Consider the following 20,225-nt stretch of genomic DNA (forward strand, 5'->3'; position numbering starts at 1 on the left):
GAGAAAGGAGGGAGGCTGATTGTGTTGGGAGGTGGGAAGAGTAAAATCTCAGAGTAGAGTGTATATAGGAAAGAGTAAAAGTGTGGGCAGGCACTGACAGCAAAGAATGTGAGGGAAGTATAAAGAGTGAATAGGTGAGATGCAAGGTCCCTAGGCATAGGGCTCCTGCCTATGCCCCAGGAGTCTCCCTGGATGTGTCTTCATCTTCTAGGATCTTGAGGAGGCAGGAGATCGTTATTTTTGTTGGTCCTGTAAGATGAGATTGGTAGGTCTTTTGTGGGGCTGCCAGTTTTAGATTTTGAACATGTACCAATGAGGGAAATCCTGCTAGCTTAGCAGCTATAGGGGTGGTGAGGATGACCTTCAGTGGGCCTCTCCACTTTTCTTGTAGGTGGCCCGGTGTGGCTGTACTTTTTCAATAAAGCAGATCTCCCATTTGGAGGGAGGGAGTTATTTTGGTGGTGTCAGAGGACTGTGGTAACTGATCATGAGCATGAGACCAAAGGAAAGAGAGAAGAAAAGTGAGGAGAGTGGGAGAAATGTTAGGGGGTCTTGGTTGAACTGTGATAGGGAGGAGTGGACGGCCATAGAGGAGCTCGAAGGGGCTGAGCATGAGTGGTCTTTTTGGAAGGGCCCAGAGGCTGAGAAGGACTAGGGGTAGGAGCTTTGTCCAATCTAGGTAGAGCTCAAGGGAGAGTTTGGAGAGAGTATTTTTTAGTGTGCAATTGGCACGTTCAAATTTACCTGAAGATTGGGGATGATAGGGAATGTGAAATCTCCAGTGAATATTTAAGGTTTGTGCCAGTTTTTGGGAAATAGAGGAAACAAACTCAGGCCCGTTGTCTGACTGGATGGAGGCCAGGAGACCAAACCATGGGATGATGTCTGTGACCAAAATCGTTGTTAGTGTGGAGGCCTTTTTATTGGTCATAGGGAAGGCTTCCACCCATCCTGTGAAGGTGTCTACCAATACTAGGAGGTACTAAATCCTCTTTATTGGAGTCATATGTGTGAAGTCCACCTGTCAATCCATGGCAGGGTGGCATCCCCTGGCTTGGTGGATAGGAAAGGGAGGGGGTCTGATATTGGAGTTGTGGTTTGTGTGCTGACAAATTGAGTAGGATTGGGTAACCTGTTTAAGGTATTGTATGTCTCCTGGAGATAGGGAAAGGGATTGGCAGAGAAAGGTGTAAAGAGCATAAAGGTTAGGATGAAAAAGCATATGTAAATAGGAAAGAAGAGTTTTAACTTCAGAAGGGGGAAGAGAGAGTTTAGTGAGGGGGAGAGGAAGCTGGAGTAAAGGGGGTACATGATCAATGGGGGTGCAGTTTGGAGGGCTGCTTGCTTGGCCTCTGTATCTGCTCAGTTATTTCCTCTGGCAATTATGGAATAGTCAGTTTTGTGGACTTTGCAATGAGTAATGCCTCCCTGTGAAGGAAGGTGTGAAGTCTCTAAGACCTGGGTTATTGAGGCAGCATTGGTAATGGGAGTTCCACTTGTAGTTAGGAATCCCTTTTCTTCCAGATAGCAAATAGCAGATGCGTTTCTTGAAACTCATATTTAGAGTCAGTGTAAATGTTGACAGTTTTGTCTTTTGCCAATGTTAGAGCTCTGGTTAGGGCAGTCAATTCTGCCCTTTGGGAAGTAGTACCCAAAGGGAGAGGGCATGCCTCAATGATGGTGGAATAAGACACAATAGCGTATCCAGCTCTTTGGTGTCCATTGTGAATGAAGAAGCTGTCATCAATGACCAAGTGTAGTTAGCCTGAGAAAGGGTACCCTCCTCAAGACACAATAGCGTATCCAGCTCTTTGGTGTCCATTGTGAATGAAGAAGCTGTCATCAATGATCAAGTGTAGTTAGCCTGAGAAAGGGTACCCTCCTCAATGTGGTCTGGGCAGGGGAGGAGCTCCTCAAAGATTTTCGGGCATGAGTGAACAACAGGTGTTGAAGAGAGAGGAAGAAGAGTGGCTGGGTTAAGTAGGGGACATGAGACAAAAGTTAGAGTGGGATCCTCAACCAAGGCCACCTGGAGGGATGGGATATGAGAGGTGGGGATAGAGTAAAGTCCCTTATATGTGAGGAGTTTTGAAAGGCTATGGGGAGAGTAAACAGTAAGGGGGGACCCAAAGGTAAGCTTTTTGCTTTCCTGAATCAAGAGAGAGGCAGCTGCCATGGCCCTAAGGCATGGCCCTAAGGGGTCCATCACCTTGTTGTGGGGTCTAACTGTTTGGGGAGGTATGCTACTGGAACATTGGAGGGCCCTATGTTGTGTCCCAGAACTCCTAGGGCAAGCCCCTGGCTCTCAGAAACATAAAGGAAAAAGGGACGAGTGAGGTCCGGCAAGTGAAGTGCCGGGGCTTGTAATGGGGCTTGTAAGAGGGTTTTAAAATGACCTGACACAGGCCGAGAGGGGTCCAGGGGCTCTTGAATGGAACCCTTGGATGCCTCATATAGAGGCTTAACCATTAGACTGAAGTAGGGCTGCCAGGCTCTGAGATAGCCAGCCAGGCTAAGGAAGGAGAGAACTTCAGCCTTTGTGGTAGGGGCAGGGAGAGAGGCTAACAAGGCCTTATGATCTGTGGTGATAGCCTTATGAGTAGGGGAGATAGATAGGCCCAGCTAAGTCACCTGGGTGAGAGACAGTTGAGCTTTGTTAGTGGACACATGGTATCCCTTTTTTCCCAGAAAATTAAGCAGAAGGGCAGTGTGTTTTAGGCTATCCTCGAGTGAGGCACTGCAGAGCAGGATATCATCTACATACTGGAGGAGTTCACTTGGGGAGAGATGGAAGGTAAGGAGGTCCCTAGCCAGAGCCTGGCCAAAGAGGTGGGGACTATCCCAGAACCCCTGAGGCAACACAGTCCTGGCCACTTGTTTGGAAGTATGGGTATCTTCATCAGTCCAGGTAAAGGCAAAGAGGTTTTGGGACCATGGGTGGACAGGGATAATGAAGAAAGCATCTTTCAGGTCCAGGACTGTCATGGGTGGTGGTACTGCGGATGAGAGACAGGAGAGTGTAGGGGTTGGGCACCACCGGGTGTATACAAGTCACTGCCATGTTGACTAAACAAAGGTCCTTTACCAACCAGTAAGACCCATTGGGTTTTCTTACAGGCAGAATAGGAGTGTTATAGGGGGAGTGGGTTGAGTGAAGCAGGCCATTAGTGAGAAGCTCTGAGATGATAAGCTTTAATCTTTGTAAGTGGATTAGAGAAATGTGATATTGAGGTTGGTTTGGGAAAACAGAGGGATACTTGACAGTAGTAATTGGCTCATGATGTGTAGTGACTGCAGGTCCCACACAATGGACTGGGTAAGATTTCCCTCCACCCCAACTATGGAGGTTAAAGAAGACTTGGTAGGTCTCCAGAACTCCAGCAAGGCAGAAAATGTGATGCTTTTGTCTATGAGGAAAGAGATAGGCCTACCTTCGATGAGGGCAGTTACCCTTGGCTCCCATGAAGTTATGGTTGTCAGTCCTGGGAGTCCTGAGCTACATCAGTCATCAGCCATAGTCACCAGTCCTAGAAGATCAGTTAGGGAGGAGGGATGGTGAGGGGGGGGCTTAGACCCTCTGCCTTGAGGAGTGGAGGGGCAGTCCATCACCCAGTGACCCTCCTGTTTTCATTTAAGACATGGCCCCGGTGGGTGGCAAGGTTTAGGACATGCATGGGCCCAGTATCCCTCAAGGCCACACTGAAAACATGGGCTGGGAGGTGTTCAGGATTTTTCCTGGCCTTGGGAGTTAGAGGTTGGAGGCCTCTGTTGAAGGACTTGTGCCAACATCTGGAATTTAGCCTTATCTTGCCTCTCCTTATCAACCCTTTGTTGTTCTTCTTGTAATTATAGACCTTGAAGACCAAATTTAAAATTTCAGTCTGTGGAGTCTGAGGGCCATTTTCCAGCCTCTCAAGTTTCCTTCTTATATCTGGGGATGACTGGGAGATAAGGTGGGTCATAAGAATGATTGTCCCATCCTGAGTTTCAGGGTCAAATTTTGTATGGTGTCCTAGTGCCTCTGTGAGTTTGGACAAGAAACTAGCTGGATTTTCCTCTTTTTCTTGTTGAATTTCTCTGAGTTTATCAAAATTAACAAACTTTTGGTCTGCCTTTTTTAGTCCTAGCACCAAACAAGTAACCATCTGATCCCTAAGCGTTCTACCACTGGTGTGATAATTCCAATTAGGCTCCTCAGTAGGGATCACTGTAGCCCTACAGGATGGGCAGGGATGGTGATATGGACCTCATCTGCGTGTGCCCTAGCCACATCCCAGACCCTTTGTCTCTCCTCTGGAAGGAGGGTGGAGGAAAGAATGAGATAATGTCATGCCAAGTAAGGTCATAGGATTCTTTAACATAAGAATCTGGGTTAGTGGTGAAAGAGCCAAGGTGCTTTTCTGTCTGAGAAGTCAGCAAGGGAGAAAGGGACATGGACCCTCATAATGCCTTCTGCTCCAGTCACTTCCTGGAGAGGGTAGATGGAAACTAGCTGTCTGGGGGGTCCATGAGAGCAAGTATGTGGAGAGTTTCATGGGTTCCTGTGGTTCTGGGTGGGCAGAAGGAAGGGTGAGAAGAGGGGTGAAAGAAGGGGTGGGGGCAAGGGCAGAAGGAGGGGCAGGGGCTGATGGTTGAACAATGGAAGACTGTCTCTGATAAGGTGGAGGCTCATTAACAGTGTTGAAAGAAGGGAAAGTTTCAGAGTCAGGAGGAGGTTTGGAAGAGGATTTGGCTGGTTTTGAAACTGGTTTAGAGGCTAATAGAATCTGCACAGAGGAACAGGAAATACAGAGGAAGGGTTTGGTGTGGAGATAAGAAAAGTATTGGATGTAGGGAAGTTCTTTCCATTTAACAGTATGCTCACAGAAATTGTATAAATCCCTTAAAATATTGGGATCAAAAGTGCCATTAAGTGGCCATTTGGAGTCATTGTCTAATGGATATTGGGGCCAGGCCTGATTACAGAGAAAAATGAGCTTTCAGGGCTTAAGATCAGGCATGAGGCGAAGGGGCCCAAGATTGGCCAGGAGACATCCCAATGGGGAGACTGAGGGAATTTGGGATGGCCCAACTCCCATGGTGAGGCCTGACCTGAGGAGAGATATGGTAGGGGTCCCTGAAATATCAGTTCCTCGGGAGAGAGAGAGAGAGGGATGTGAAGCACCCAGAGGGAATGTCTTCACCACAGGGAGTCCACAGTCCCTAGTGGGGAACCTGGTTCCCTGGGATGAGAGTGAGCTGAGATCTAGCACTAGGATTTCAAGGAAATGAGAGAGAGAAAGATCACAGCTCTGCATGCAAGGAGGACTTACTGAGAGAGAGGACCTTGAGGGAAGATTGGCCAGTGGTGGATGGCATTTGGAGGTGCACTGGGGTGGAGGAGCTTCCCTGTGAGCTAGTGAGGGAGTGGTGCTTTCTAGGACTGGGGATTCCGACAAAGCAGATCTGGTCCAAAAAGAAGGGAATGGAAGTAAAGAGAGAGAGAGAGTGTGATGGGGTGGGGGAGGCAGGGAGAGCAAGGTCAATGCTGGGAGTGCACCTATATCCAAGTCATAGCACCAAATGTTAGGAAAAATGCTGCTCGCAAGAAAAGTTCATGAGAAAATCTCACGTCCAAGGGCAAGGTTTAATGACAGGCACGAGCCATCTGGCTTATCTGGGAAAGATGGCTCAGGAAAGGAGCGAGTCTGGGCCAGGTATGGCTTTTTGTAGAAGAGGAGGGTAAGAAGTTGGTGCATGTGCAGGTGTCCCTGATGGTGGTGGAGCTTGGGTGGAGCTTGTCTTGGAGCGCAGGATGTTTTGCTAAAGGGTGGGGCTGCTATTGGGAATGGCTTCATTTTCCAAGAGGTGAGGCCTGAGGATAAAATGGCCGCTGGTTTATATAATGATGGCATTATTGTTCTATCAATGACCTCTGACCACAATTCTATCTCTGCATCCTGAGTAGCTGTCAGAGTAGACTCTTGTAACTTTTAATTCTAAACTTGGGCCCTGTAAATGTTGATGCTCTGTGTTACAAACCCATTGAAGTAGTTCTGTGAAAGAACTAACTTTTTCTAATTTTATACTCCAGATACACTCACAGGCAAACTATCCCAGAGGTCAGAGAATAAAAGGGCTTATAGGCCAAATTAAGATGCTGATATCACACAGTAAATTGAATCCATCTAGAACCCAAAGTGCAATGCAAAATGAAAAAGATGTGACATGCTGTTGCACTTAGGCTAAGATGCAAGAGAGTGAAAGGATCATGGGAATCCTGGGTTAATCAATCTTCCTGCACCTTGACTCTCTGAACTGCATAACACTTCCCTGATGATGGTGTGGTTTGTGTTCCAGAATTGAGGTTTGAGTGAAAAAGCCAGTAACTGAAGTTTTTTGTAGTCAGGTCACACATTTTCTGTACTTGTGAATGCAGAAGCCAGTATGTCTGGCCACAACTTCATCTTTCTAATTAACCTGATGAGCAACTATAGGTTCAATTTGTGTTGTGGTCAGAGTCCACAGGGGTCTCACCAGTGGGAGGTGAACTTAAAACCTCATGAATGTCAAATATGTGCTCTTGTGTATTTTGTGTGAAGTTAGTGTCGACTTGTCCATTTCTTACGTTTTGTCCATGCTTTATGTTTGTGGGCTTTCCTTAGTGTACCTGCACCTACCAAGTCTCATAGGTTACTGACTTACTGATCTAAATAAACATATCTTGTGTATTCTGTGCTTGCTTCACAAGTCCTTGATTTCATTTATCTTCTTCATTTCTTCCTCTCCCACATTGCCAATTTGAATATTTTAAATAATATAGTAAATGAATATCACATAAGTGACACTTTTGATTTTTGAATTCTTAGTTGAGATTATTCTTTTTCTCTCCTGCCTAAATCCAACGTTCAATACAGTTTCAGGGTGATTTTTAATGAAGTTATGTCACATTGAGGTCTGAGACTTGTATAGCTTGTTGGAGTTCACTACTTAGAATACCCTTCTTGATGGATTCATTATTCATCCTACTATATTTATTTACATACCATTGGGGTTTCCACATTTACTTAAGCCTTGGCTTAATCTGAATTATGTTCTGGCAAGTTTGTGAAGTTTCTCAAGAAGGTTTTTTATTTATTTACTTATATAATATACCTGTTTATATATGCATATATATGAGATAGGGTTTTCCTAAATGACCTAAGTGTGTGCCACAACACCTGACAGTTTTATATTTTCATTCAGCATGCTAAATTATTTTCATTAGGAAGTCCTACTTTGACAGGCAATTCAATGAATTATCATGTTTTAGCTAATTATAATCACCTATGGGTGGGGAGGAAAAAAACAAACAAAAATGTCAATCAAGAAACCTCATCTTGGATTACACTTTAATTCTCTTTTTTGCCATTAAAATATAGGCATATGAGACCTTGTTATCTGTGTCACAAACATTTATTTCTTCCTTTTAATCCCTCAGTTTGACTGAAAAATTTACATAAATAATAAGAATTTGCATGCCATAATCGATGGTAATATTGCAAATTAATTTCCCTTATGACTCCAAACTGCTAGTATGGAATAAAATGGGAAATGGAGAGGCCATGATTCTCATCAGGAGCTAAGGAAAAAAGTAAATATTTTAGTGATGAATTTATGGTTAATATCTTGTTATGTGATATATTTTAGGCAATAAATTTTTATTTCAAATAATTTTATTTTAATTTTTATTAGTGTATTAATTTTGTACTGGGGTCTATTGTGATATTTAGTCAATAATTTTTTTTTAAAAAGTAATAATGGATACAATTTTAAGTTTCAAAATTTAACAGTTGCCCATTATGTTTTCTGGTCTACAGTGATGCTAAAGTCATGGATATGGCTTTTGCCTGTGGAAAATGTACATTTTTAGCTGCTACAAGACTAACAAATAGTAATTGCCAGAAAACCAACTTCTGTGTCTGTGAAATGAGTATTGACAGGATAGTCTGCTCAACTATGAGAGATTAAGGAAAGGTAAAAACAGAATGTTGTCATTTTTGTGTGTTTCCTGTAATATTTTGTGATTACTTACAAATAAATGTTTTTGACTACAGGGCTTAGTCTACCATGGAAATAAAAGAGATGGACTGAAAGATGAAGATGTTCTTATGGAATTTGACTACATCGGATGGCGTCATTCTTACTTTTGAAGAGAGGAAGGAAGAGTTTGTTATTGGAGAATGATTTTCCTTTTCTGTAATGGCCCTGAGGAATTAGTCTCTCTTACTATTTTCTGAACTACCCATAGAAGCAGTTAAGAAATACTGATAAATATCTTAGTGTTTCCTTGTCAGTAGGATAAATCATTTCAATATCTTTTGGCTTTGATACCACAGTTAAGAACTAAGATGTTACACAGTGTTTTATCCAGAGACTATCTAGACGCTAATCTCATCTTTAAAAACATTTATTTTGCATAAAATGTAATTATAAGCTTATTGAAAAGTTTGAAGATAATACAAAGAAAACCCATATAACCCTTAACCATAGTCTGTTCTCCCCTCCTACCCTCTTTTCCCCTCCCCTTCTTTTTCTCCCCTTTTTTTCTTCCCCTTCTCTCCCTTTTTCTCTCTCTCTCTTTTCTCTACTCTGTTCCTCCCTCTCTCCTTGCTGATCTTTTAGATTATAAATTGTTGCCTAAAGGATATGATGATAATAATACAAGCTAAAACTCTACTTAAATATTTTCCACATTGTCTCAAAGAAAAACCATGCTACATAATCAAAATCAGAAAATTTCATATTGATACAGCACTATGATCTAATCTACAATTTCTGTTCATACTTTATCAATAATCCAGTAATTTGTCACTAGATCAGGCTTACTAATTCACGAGCCAGGATGTGCTTGGTTTTATTGAGGAAGAATTCAAGGATAGACACAGAGATGGCTTAAGAAGTTATAGGTTTATTAATACAAAGCAAAGTAAGTATACTCTCAATTATGAATAGTGGGCAGGCTCTGGAATGAGTGGCTGCCCCTTAAGTGCTTTAGTTTTTGGTGTTTATGGACAAGGAAAGTTATTTATGGAAAACTACATTTTGGTCATTAACTCCTTGAGGCTGGGCTACATATCATTCACCTCTCATGTTTCAAGTGTGGGTGTTTATGGCCTGAATGGTCAGATTGGGACTGTCCTTTCCCATGGGCTGCAGGGGCCATAGGGCAGCAAGACCCTGCTGTGTGTCAGGAGGTGTTCTGTTAACATCAGGACACCGGGATGTGACTTTTTAAAAATTACCATCCAATCCATTGTTCTTAGGCATCAGGTTCCCTAACTCCCTGCCTAAGCTCTATGGTCATGTCATTTAATGATGTTTTCCCCTTATGTGCAATGTATTTGGTTGGAATGTCTTTTAGTCTGAAATAGTTCTTGAAGTTTTTAATTTTTCTTGGCCTTGATATTTTAAAAGTGAACTGTTTTGTTAACTCTACAAGTAACAAAATCACCTATTTTAAGTCTAAAGAACATGTAATGTATACGTATATGTATGCATGCATGTATATGTCACATGCAGACACTTATTATACACTTTTTAATCTACACGGTGGACATTTTTATCTCCTTTAAATGTTTCTTTCTGCCCCTCACCAACCCTGTTCCCATGAAAGTAGTGATGAGCTTTTTTTACTACAAATTAGTTTCACTGTTCTAAAATTTCATGCATTGTGTATAATTTTGTATCTAATTTTCTTTCACTGAGCATGTTTTTAACATTAACACGTTTTTTCATGTACCAGTAGTTCATTCTTTGTTATAAAATAATATTATACAAATATACCACAAAGTTGTTATTCATTCACAAGTGAGCATTTGATATAGTCCCAACTTTTCACTATTATGAATAAACTTTCCAAGTAAAACATGAGTAAAATTCTGTGGGGACATGTGTTATTATTTCTTTTTAGTAAATACCTAGATCGACACCCTGGTTACTAGGACTTATGGTAAGTGCATTATGACTTTTTAAGGATACTCCAGCCTCTTTTCCAGTGGAATTGCATCACTTACTTTCCCAGCAGGAACATGTGAGAGTTTCAGTTTCTCCTTATCTTTCACAGCACTTGCTTTTGTCATTTTTAAAATTTTGTTCACGGTGAATGTGTAGTGGTATCTCGTTGTGATTTTTAATTTGTATTTCCCTTAAAGCCTAATAATATTACTGACATTTTTATTTACTTTTGCAAGTCTCTGTACATATTTGTTCACTTCAATTTAATTTGGATTTGTCTGTCTTCAATTATAGAATTATGAGTTCTTTGTAATTTGGATGCAAATCACTTGTTAGATGTATGTACTGTGGGTATTTTCTCCTAGTCTGTCTTGTATCTCTAGTTTCTTTGTAATATCTTTCAAGAAGCAGAAATCATAAATTTTGATGAAATCTAATTCATTATGTTTTTCATGATTTTATTTTGTAAGGTAGCTTTGAGGTTGACAATTATTCCATGTGGATATCAAGATGTCTTTATGTACTATTCTTTTTTATTATTATTCTTATGTGCTTACAAGGCTTGGGTCATTTCTCCCCCCCTGCCTCCACCCCCTCCCTTACCACCCACTCTGTCCCCTTCCTCACTCCCCCACACCCTCAAAACCCAGCTGTACTATTTGTTTTAAAGAATTTCTTTGCTTCCATTGGATTACTTGTGACCCTTTGTAAAAAATATATTGGTGATATGTGTGTGGTTCAATTTGTAGACTGCAATCTACCTCAGTGAACTATATATTCATTCTTGGAGTAACGTTACATCTATTACTTTGTCTCTATACTTAACCCTTGGAATGAAATGCAGTAATCCTCCCAAATATCATTTATTCTATGTTCCTGCATTTTCTCAATATGTCTTCAACAATGCCTGGTGGGATTGCATTAAATGTGTACTTTAACCTGAAAGAACTGATATCCCAATAATATTAATATTAATATTAAGTGGTATTTAATATTAGACTTCATGACCATGATACATCTTTCCATTTAATTAGGTATTAATTTCTGCAGTATGCTACATTTTAGGATATACATATTACCCACATATTTTCTGAATTTATGATAATTTGATGCTACCTTGAATGACATTTATATGTTTCTCTAAATGTCTTTAGTTTATAATATTTTATTAAACCTGTAGTTTTTGATTGACCTTTGAATGACATTTACAATTTTTATTATCTGTTGTTAGGTTATAGAAATAAATTTTATTATTGTAAATTTACCTCATCTCCTAACACCTTGCAAAATTTATTTATTATTTCCAGTAGTGTATTTTTCATTTTTTGTTGAATTCCTAATGATTTTTCTTTTCTGTCTTTGCAATCATGTCCTCTAAAATATAGAAACTTTCACATTTTTCTGTTTTTTTTCCTTTTTGTTTGTTTTATTATAGTGGCTGAGACTTCCAGGATAATGTTAAATAGATTTGAATGTAGTACACTTTCTTTCCTTGTTCTAAATGTGACAAAGAAAATCATTAAGTCTTTGTTATGAGGTCAGCTGTAGTTTTTTTTTTTTTTCTCACAGATGCTGCTGACCAAGTTGAGGAAGTTCTCATCTATTCTTAGTTCATTTTGAGTTTTCCTAGGAATGGGAATCGGATTTCATTCCAATTGCCTTCTGCTATGGTTTATATGTGGTTTGTTTCTCAAAGCTGGAGGCTTCCTTGTGAGGGCAGCATTGTTTGTGGTGTTGAAATTTTTAAGACATAGGACCTAGTGCTAAGTTACTAGGGTATGCTGCCCTTAGCAGGTATTAATGATGCTTCTGAGGGGTGAGTTAATTGTCCAGAGTGTGGATTGTTATAAAAGAGCAAGACTGCCCTCTTTATGTTCTGGCTTCCTGTCTCACCATGTGGTCTCAACATTTGCTACATCCTTCCAACATGTTGCCACCTTCCCTGAAGGTGTGAGGCAGCTACGGGGCCATTACTAGTGGTTGTGTAGATGGGGTGGCCCAATCATATCCTATGACCTAAAGAAATTTCTTTTTATTTATACACTACCCACCTCAGATATTTTGTTACTGCAACAGATATCAGACTAATATAGTCACTTAATTTGTGAATTGCATTAATTTTTGAATGTTAGGTAAAGCTTATGATTCTTGCATAAATTGTACTCATTCATATTACATGCATTATCCGTTTATATATATATATATTGTTTGAATTTCATGGGTAAAGTTATTATTCATTTCTTTTCTTCTTTAATTTTATCATTTTTACATTTACTTACATGTGTACATATAATTTGTGCCAGATCCTCCCTACCTTTCCCCCATCCCTCCCTATTTCCCATCAGACTTGCTCTGCCCTCTTTTCTCTGACTTGTTGAAGAGACCATAAATGATAATAAGAAAGACAAATTGTTTTTAGTTTTTGCAAATTTGGGATAAAGATAGCTATACAGAGAGATTCCTTGTGTTTCTTCCATGCACTTGTGTTTTGCAACCCATATTGGTTTGTTTCCACCAGACCACTTCACTACATTGAACATCAACCATATTCAAGTTCTAGTTTTCCTTTCCTTTCACTATTTCTCCCATGCATGTTCTCTTCTTAGTGTGTGACCCATGTCCAATAATATTACTTGTTTTTGGTCTACAATCTGCATATGAGGGAGAATGTGTGATTTTTGACCATCAGAGTCTTACTAATTTTGCTTAAGATGATGTTCTCCAGTTCTATTTGTTTATTTTGAATGAAAAAATTTCATTCTTCTTCTGGCTGAGTAAAATTCCATTGTGGATTAATAACCCATTTCATGATCCTTTTGTCAGTTGTGGGGCATCTTAGCTGTTTCCATAGCTTGGCCAATGTAAATAGGCCTGCATTAAAAAATGGGGGTGCAGGTTCTCTTTTAATAACCACAGCCACATTCCTTTGTGTATATCCCTAGGGGTCATATTGCTGGATCATATGGCATATCTATGTTAGTTTTTTTTAAAAGCCTTATATTGTTCTCTAAAGTGGTTGTACTAGCTTACATTTCAATCAGCAGTGTATGAGGTTCCTTTTTTACTGCATCCTCACCAGCATTTCTTGTTGGTGGTGTTCTTAATGAAAGCCATTCTAACAGGAAGGGTGGAATTTTAGTGTGGTTTTGATTTGTCTTTCCTTTATGGCCAGGGATGATGAGCACTTTTTCATTTGTTTTTTAGCCATTTGGACTTCTTCCTTTGAAAAAAGTTCTGTTTAGGTAAGTTGCCCTATTCTCTATTGGTTCATTAATTTGGGGAGAGTTTAGTTTTTTGAACTCCCTGTATATTCTGGTTATCACTCCTTTGTCTTAAGTATAGCTAGCAAATACTTTATCCTACTCTGTGATTCATTTTTTATTAGGTTTTTCCATATCTTTGATCAACTCTTCTTTTATATTTTGTGTTTTCTTCTTTAATTCATGTATCTGTTTGAGCCAGAAATGGGAACTTGCCTGTGTGAGTTGGTGTCTGGCCTTGTGAGAAAGCCAGACGTCCAGGAAAACAATATTCAAGGTTCCCAGATGGCTTTGCGTCCTTCAGATGTAAATAAGAAAGTTATGTTGACCACGTGCTTCTCCTGCTTCTCTGTTCCCATTTTAAAGGAGACATAACAAAGAGTTAATTTTAACTGTGCTTCCCTGTGCTAATGTAACCTTGACAAGTAATATGTGACATGTTTTTTCTGACCAAATACACTATTGTGGAGGACAGAAGACAACAAATATGGTGTCAATTGGGAACCTTGGTGAAATCTTTCTTACCTCTGGCCAGCTTCTAGCCTTGACCACAAATCCTTTATATCCCTTGGATTTCATCTGCATCCCTTGGATTTCAGCTGTTTCTCTCAATGTCTGCCTCTGTCATCACTGGGCTCTCTCCATTGCATCTCTGTGTTATATGTGGTGTATTTTCCTTATAAGGACACTACTCATATTGGATTAGGGCATACACAATTGACTTACTTTAACCTGATTACATCTGCAAAGACCCAATTTTCAAATAATGTCACATTCACAGGTATGGATATTAGGACTCAAATATGTCTTTGTAGTTCAACTCATAACAAAAATATACATTTATGGTATGTCTTTTTTTTTTCTAGTATTGATATAGTTGTAGCTTCTTCCTTCACTGGACCAGTTAGGGATTTATATTAATAGATCAATAGATCTTTTTGTTTCACTAATTTTTCCTATTGCTTATCCATTGCCTATCTTTTTATCTTAACTTTTATCTTTATTATTTCCTCTTATTTTTCTGGCTTCTTAAGAGAAATCTTATATTTCATCTCTGTCCTTTTGATATCTAACTATTTAAAGTTAGAAATGTCCTCCAAGAACTATAATCTTTTATCTTACAAATTTTGTAACTTTTTGACCCATGTCTTAAAGTATATCATCAGTTATTTAGAAATATTTTATTCAAATGTCCACATGTGATTGAGAGTTGTCTGTGCTTATTTTTGCCTCATGTATTCAAAATTCTTATTCTGTATTACCCACTACATTATATGTTCTGTTTGACTTTAAAATATTTCTTTATTTTCTTTAGGTGTATCCCTAGTGCCATAAAAGATCTTTCCCCTATTACATACTAAATGAATGAATATATATTTGAGGAATGTGTGAATGAATGATTTACACTATGGGATGGTCCTGGGTGCTAAAATACTTTCTTGTATGCAGTTGTTTTTGTTTCTTTGAGCTGCTGTAACAAAGTACAATAGACTAGGTGTTTACAAAGTATAAAATTTATTCCTAATGGTTCTGGAGAATGTAAATTCAGACATCAAATATCAACAAATTTGGTATTTGATAACGGCTGGCTTCCTGATTCATAGATGGATATGTTTTCCCTGTGTCCTGTCCTAGAGGAAGAGGTGAAACAATTCTCAAGCTTCTTTTTTATTAGGATATTAAGTGTCCACATAGTGATATTCTATAATTACTAAAGCAGTTTTATACACTTGTAACTCAAGATTTGTTTTTCTTGTTTGCATAGATGAAAGAGCATACAGTGATAATCTCTTACCTCAGTATGATCCAGGTAAAGTTCATGCCACAAAAATGACTGAAAAACTACTCAGCAGTATGGAAGAAAAGAGTGTGGAGTTGGCTTGGTTGCTGATGCTAGTTCAGGTTGTGCAGCTGGGCAAACAAGAGAAAAGGCCAAGACTTTGTCATGGTCAGAGTCAGGGGCTCATCAGAACTTACGTTATGTTACCTCTAAAATTCTATCGTCTGTTTTGTAGTATATTGCCAGCATTGTGGAGAGGATGTTATTGAATAAAGGGCATGTAAATGCCATTATCACTCCAGAACAGGATCAAAGTAAAGTACAATGGAGGGGAGCCTCCACTACTGGAGACTGTATTGCATGTAGACTACCTGATTATCACATCGGCTCATGTCCATCTGTTCATATTTAGAGTATCTCTATCAATGCCTGTTTCTGCACACATGGGTGTGAAACTAGGTTATCATTGCCTCTTCAAGGATCAGACCATGGTATGTACTCCAGTAGGCCTACCTAAATGGGCATCATTATGTTTCCCGTGGCCACAGTGACCAGATCCCTCTGTGGTCAGAGGGCCACCTGAAAGATTCAGCCAACACAATGCAGAAATGCAGGAAAGTATTCAGGTGGACTCATGCATAAACCTATGCTAATTTTCAGGTACCCTATATCCATGGTGGAGAAAATTTCCACTCTTCTAATGTAACAAAGGATTTGCAGTTGGAATAGAGCTCTCTGGGCTCAGAGGAAATGGGTTAAAGAGGGTGACAGAGAAGTGCCAAATAAGGCTGTACAAGTTTGAAAAGTCCTGATTTTTCCATAAGGTGTACTCTGTCTCACTCTCACAACAGTCCTTCAGTGCTCTACTAGGCACACATCATCATTTAATAAGACCCTCTTTTCCTACTGTGTTCCTTTTTTCCTTTTAATTTATTTTCCCTGATGACAGTACAGTATTCTAATTACAGATACTGTGGCCAGGTGACCCAATGTCATGACAATGCTATCACACACTTAGACTATTGCCCATGGGCAATAAAAGAGTCATCTTGGATCCCTGACATTTGCATATATTTTGGGTAAATATAGTAGGATCTCAAATATCAGTCTATAGCTTATCTAACTCGTATCCTAGCATGGTAGAGACTATTTTTTTAATTTAGATGTCAAGCACATTTCTGAAAGTATAAATGGACTTATACAAAAAGTACAATGGGGTCAACAAAATAATTCTGCATTTATTATCAATACATCTGGCATCACAGTATACATAGAATGCTGTACACTGTAAAAAAATGGTTTAAGATTAACAAGAGAACACACCAGACAAAACCTTTGTGATTTGTGGTTTAAAAATTAAGGGGGTCTTGGTTGAAAGGGGAGGGAAAGATCAGCTTTCACACATCTGAGAAACAAAATCAGACAGTTACACATTATCATGAATAGCAAAAGTTGTGAGGATGACCAGGCCTATTAGAGGGTGCCAATTACAATTTGATACTATACATATTAAAAAAGCAGGATGATTCCAGTTTACATGTCTCAGTAAATATTTTTCTCCATTTGCAACACCCTCTGCTTAATTTTGCATGGATAAGTTCTTTTCTATATATCCTCATTAAACTATAGTGCGCTCAGGGTTATGCACTGCTACTGCCTCTCTGGTCTCTGACTTCATCACTGAATGGAATTGCTACAACCTGAAAGTTCTCCTGAAATTTTGTTTGAATAGATGAAATAATGAGTATCATACAAACAGTTTGCATACCTTATTTTATTTTATTTTGTTTTTTTTCTTTTATTACTCATATGTGCATACAAGGCTTGGGTGATTTCTCTCCCCTGCCCCCACCCCCTCCCTTACCACCCACTCTGCCCCCTCCCTCACCCCCCACCCCCTCAATACCCAGCAGAAACTATTTTGCCCTTATTTCTAATTTTGTTGTAGAGAGAGTATAAGAAATAATAGGAAGGAACAAGGGTTTTTGCTGGTTGAGATAAGGATAGCTATACAGGGCATTGACTCACATTGATTTCCTGTGCATGTGTGTTACCTTCTAGGTTAATTCTTTTTGATCTAACCTTTTCTCTAGTTCCTGGTCCCCTTTTCCTATTGGCCTCAGTTGCATTTAAGTTGCTCTCTGCGTTAAGGGCAATAAATGCTAGCTAGTTTTTTAGGTGTCTTACCTATCCTCACCCCTCCCTTGTGTGCTCTTGCTTTTATCATGTGCTCAAAGTCCAATCCCATTGTTGTATTTGCCCTTGATCTAATGTCCACATATGAGGGAGAATATATGATTTTTGGTCTTTTGGGCCAGTCTAACCTCACTCAGAATGATGTTCTCCAATTCCATCCATTTACCAGCGAATGATAACATTTCGTTCTTCATGGCTGCATAAAATTCCATTGTGTATAGATACCATATTTTCTTAATCCATTCGTCAGTGGTGGGGCATCTTGGCTGTTTCCATAACTTGGCTATTGTGAATAGTGCCATAATAAACATGGGTGTGCAGGTGCCTCTGGAGTAACCTGTGTCACAGTCTTTTGGGTATATCCCCAAGAGTGTGCATACCTTATTTTATATGCCTTCTGAGAAGTTGTTGAAATTCAAATAGGAGGTGTGCTTTTAAGCATGTAAGATCTGTGTGCTTGTTGTCACTTTCATCTCACATTTCTATAAGATCTCAATTGTGACTTCATAATTTTGTGCTATGGCCACCGGATGGCATAACCACAAAAACCAAGCTCTGAAACATGGCACAATCTTGAAAATAAGAAGTGTTTCTATTCAAAATAATTTAAATATCTTCTGATAAAGTGCTATGGGGAATTTTAGAAGACCATCACTACACATAATTAAAAAAATATGGGTAGCTTAAAAATGATAATTAATTTCAAAACAATGGTTCCACTTTTACAACACTATCTTTAGAAAGTAATATATCTACATGAAAAGCTAGAAACTTAGTTTTTTATCTTAACATTACTTGAATGGATAAAATTTTGTGTCCAACAATAAGGAAAAGCTAAGCATATGTCATGAAGCAAAAGAAAAATATGAAAAACTTTAAAATCAATAAAAATCCAGTCATGAGAAATTATTCAAATTTAATGACAATTAAAACTAGACTATAATATAGTGAGAGAATCTGTGATGTGCATTTCAAAATATAGAAGGAAAGCACAATTATGTAATTTTATAACAAGATTTGAGGATTTCTCTCTACATATGTATGAAAGTAATGACTCAGTGGAAATAACAGAATATATTATTTCTAAAATGAAACAACCTTGCAAAGGGATAAAAAGGTTTCTCTAGTCTTTATTATAAATTAAATGTCACATTCTCTAGTATATTTAACCATAAATTTCATTCTTTCAATTGTTCTCTCATCCGGTGTCAGACATTGTCTTATTGTTGGTAATTCATATGTAAGACACAATTTCTTTACTTACTCTGTGGTCAACTTAGAAAGATGATAAGGAGATATTTTAAGATCATATAGCAAACATAGCAAAATATGGGCTGGGGTAGGATTAAGTAATAGAGTACCTACCCTAGGAGCCTCCGAATTCAAGTTCATTGTTGCCAAAAATGTAATATAACAAATGCAATCCTATAAATGCCACCAATGAACACTGATATAAAAAATTTTCCTCATCCCAGATAGTGTCCCAACTCTCAATTGGAATATTTGATTCATGGCACTGGCACACTTAACTTTGTACATAGTTTTCATTGTTTAAATATTTCTAAACCAAAGATTATATAGAAGTAAAAATACTTGCATTACCTAACCAGCACTTACAACTATTTCTTTTAGAAAGGATATTGTCTACTTGCAAGAAATGGTATATATATTGAGGGTATTATTAAGTAAGATTATGATGTAGAACACTGTAACTAAACCAGATGGATGGTCAGCAAAGTTGTTTCTATCCTTTGCTTACTTTTACTGCTTAGCCCTCTTAGGACAACATGGGGCATTTTATGTCACAGCATTATTTCATTGTGAAGGGCAGAAGGACCAACTGGGTGGCTAAAGGAACAGGAAATCTCAAGATAGAGGGTTTTAGTTCTTGTTCGTTTTTTGTTTTCCGTAAGTGTCCTTAAGCTTGGTGTCTTATTTTTTTATTTTATTATTCATATGTGCATACAAGGCTTGGGTGATTTCTCCCCCCTTCCCCCACCCCTACCCTTACCACCCACTCTGCCCCCTCCCTCTACCCCCCACCCCCTCAATACCCAGCAGAAACTATTTTGCCCTTATTTCTAATTTTGTTGTAAAGAGAGTATAAGCAATAATAGGAAGGAACAAGGGATTTTGCTGGTTGTGATAAGGATAGCTATACAGGGAGTTGACTCACATTAATTTCCTGTGTGTGTGTGTTACCTTCTGGGTTAACTCTTTTTGATCTAACCTTTTCTCTAGTTCCTGGTCCCCTTTTCCTATTGGCCTCAGTTGCTTTTAAAGTATCTGTTTTAGTTTCTCTGCATTAAGGGCAACAAATGCTAGCTAATTTTTCAGGTGTCTTACCTATCTTCATATCTCCCTTGTGTGCTCTTGCTTTTATCTTGTAATCAAAGTTCCGTACCCTTGTTGTGTTTGCCCTTGATCTAATGTCTGCATATGAGGGAGAACATGTGATTTTTGGTCTTTTGGGCCAGGGTAACCTCACTCAGAATGATGTTCTCCAATTCCATCCATTTACCAGAGAATGATAACATTTTGTTGTTCTTCATGGCTGCATAAAATTCCATTGTGTATAAATACCATATTTTCTTAATCCATTAGTCAGTGGTGGGGCATCGTGGCTGTTTCCATAACTTGGCTATTGTGAATAGTGCCACAATAAACATGGGTGTGCAGGTGCCTCTGGAGTAACCTGTGTCACAGTCTTTTGGGTATAGCCCCAAGAGTGTTATTGCTGGATCAAATGGTAGATCAATGTTTAGCTTTTTAAGTAGCCTACAAATTTTTTTCCAGTGTGGTTGTACTAGTTTACATTCCCACCAACAGTGTAAGAGGGTTCCTTTTTCCCCAAATCCTCACCAACACCTGTTGTTCGTGGTGTTGCTAATGATGGCTATTCTAACAGGGGTGAGGTGGAATCTTAGCGTGGTTTTAATTTGCATTTCCTTTATTGCTAGAGATGGTGAGCATTTTTTCATGTGTTTTTCGGCCATTTGAATTTCTTCTTTTGA

Source organism: Castor canadensis, chromosome 6 (assembly GCF_047511655.1).
Source record: "Castor canadensis chromosome 6, mCasCan1.hap1v2, whole genome shotgun sequence".
NCBI classification, from domain to species: Eukaryota; Metazoa; Chordata; class Mammalia; order Rodentia; family Castoridae; genus Castor; species Castor canadensis.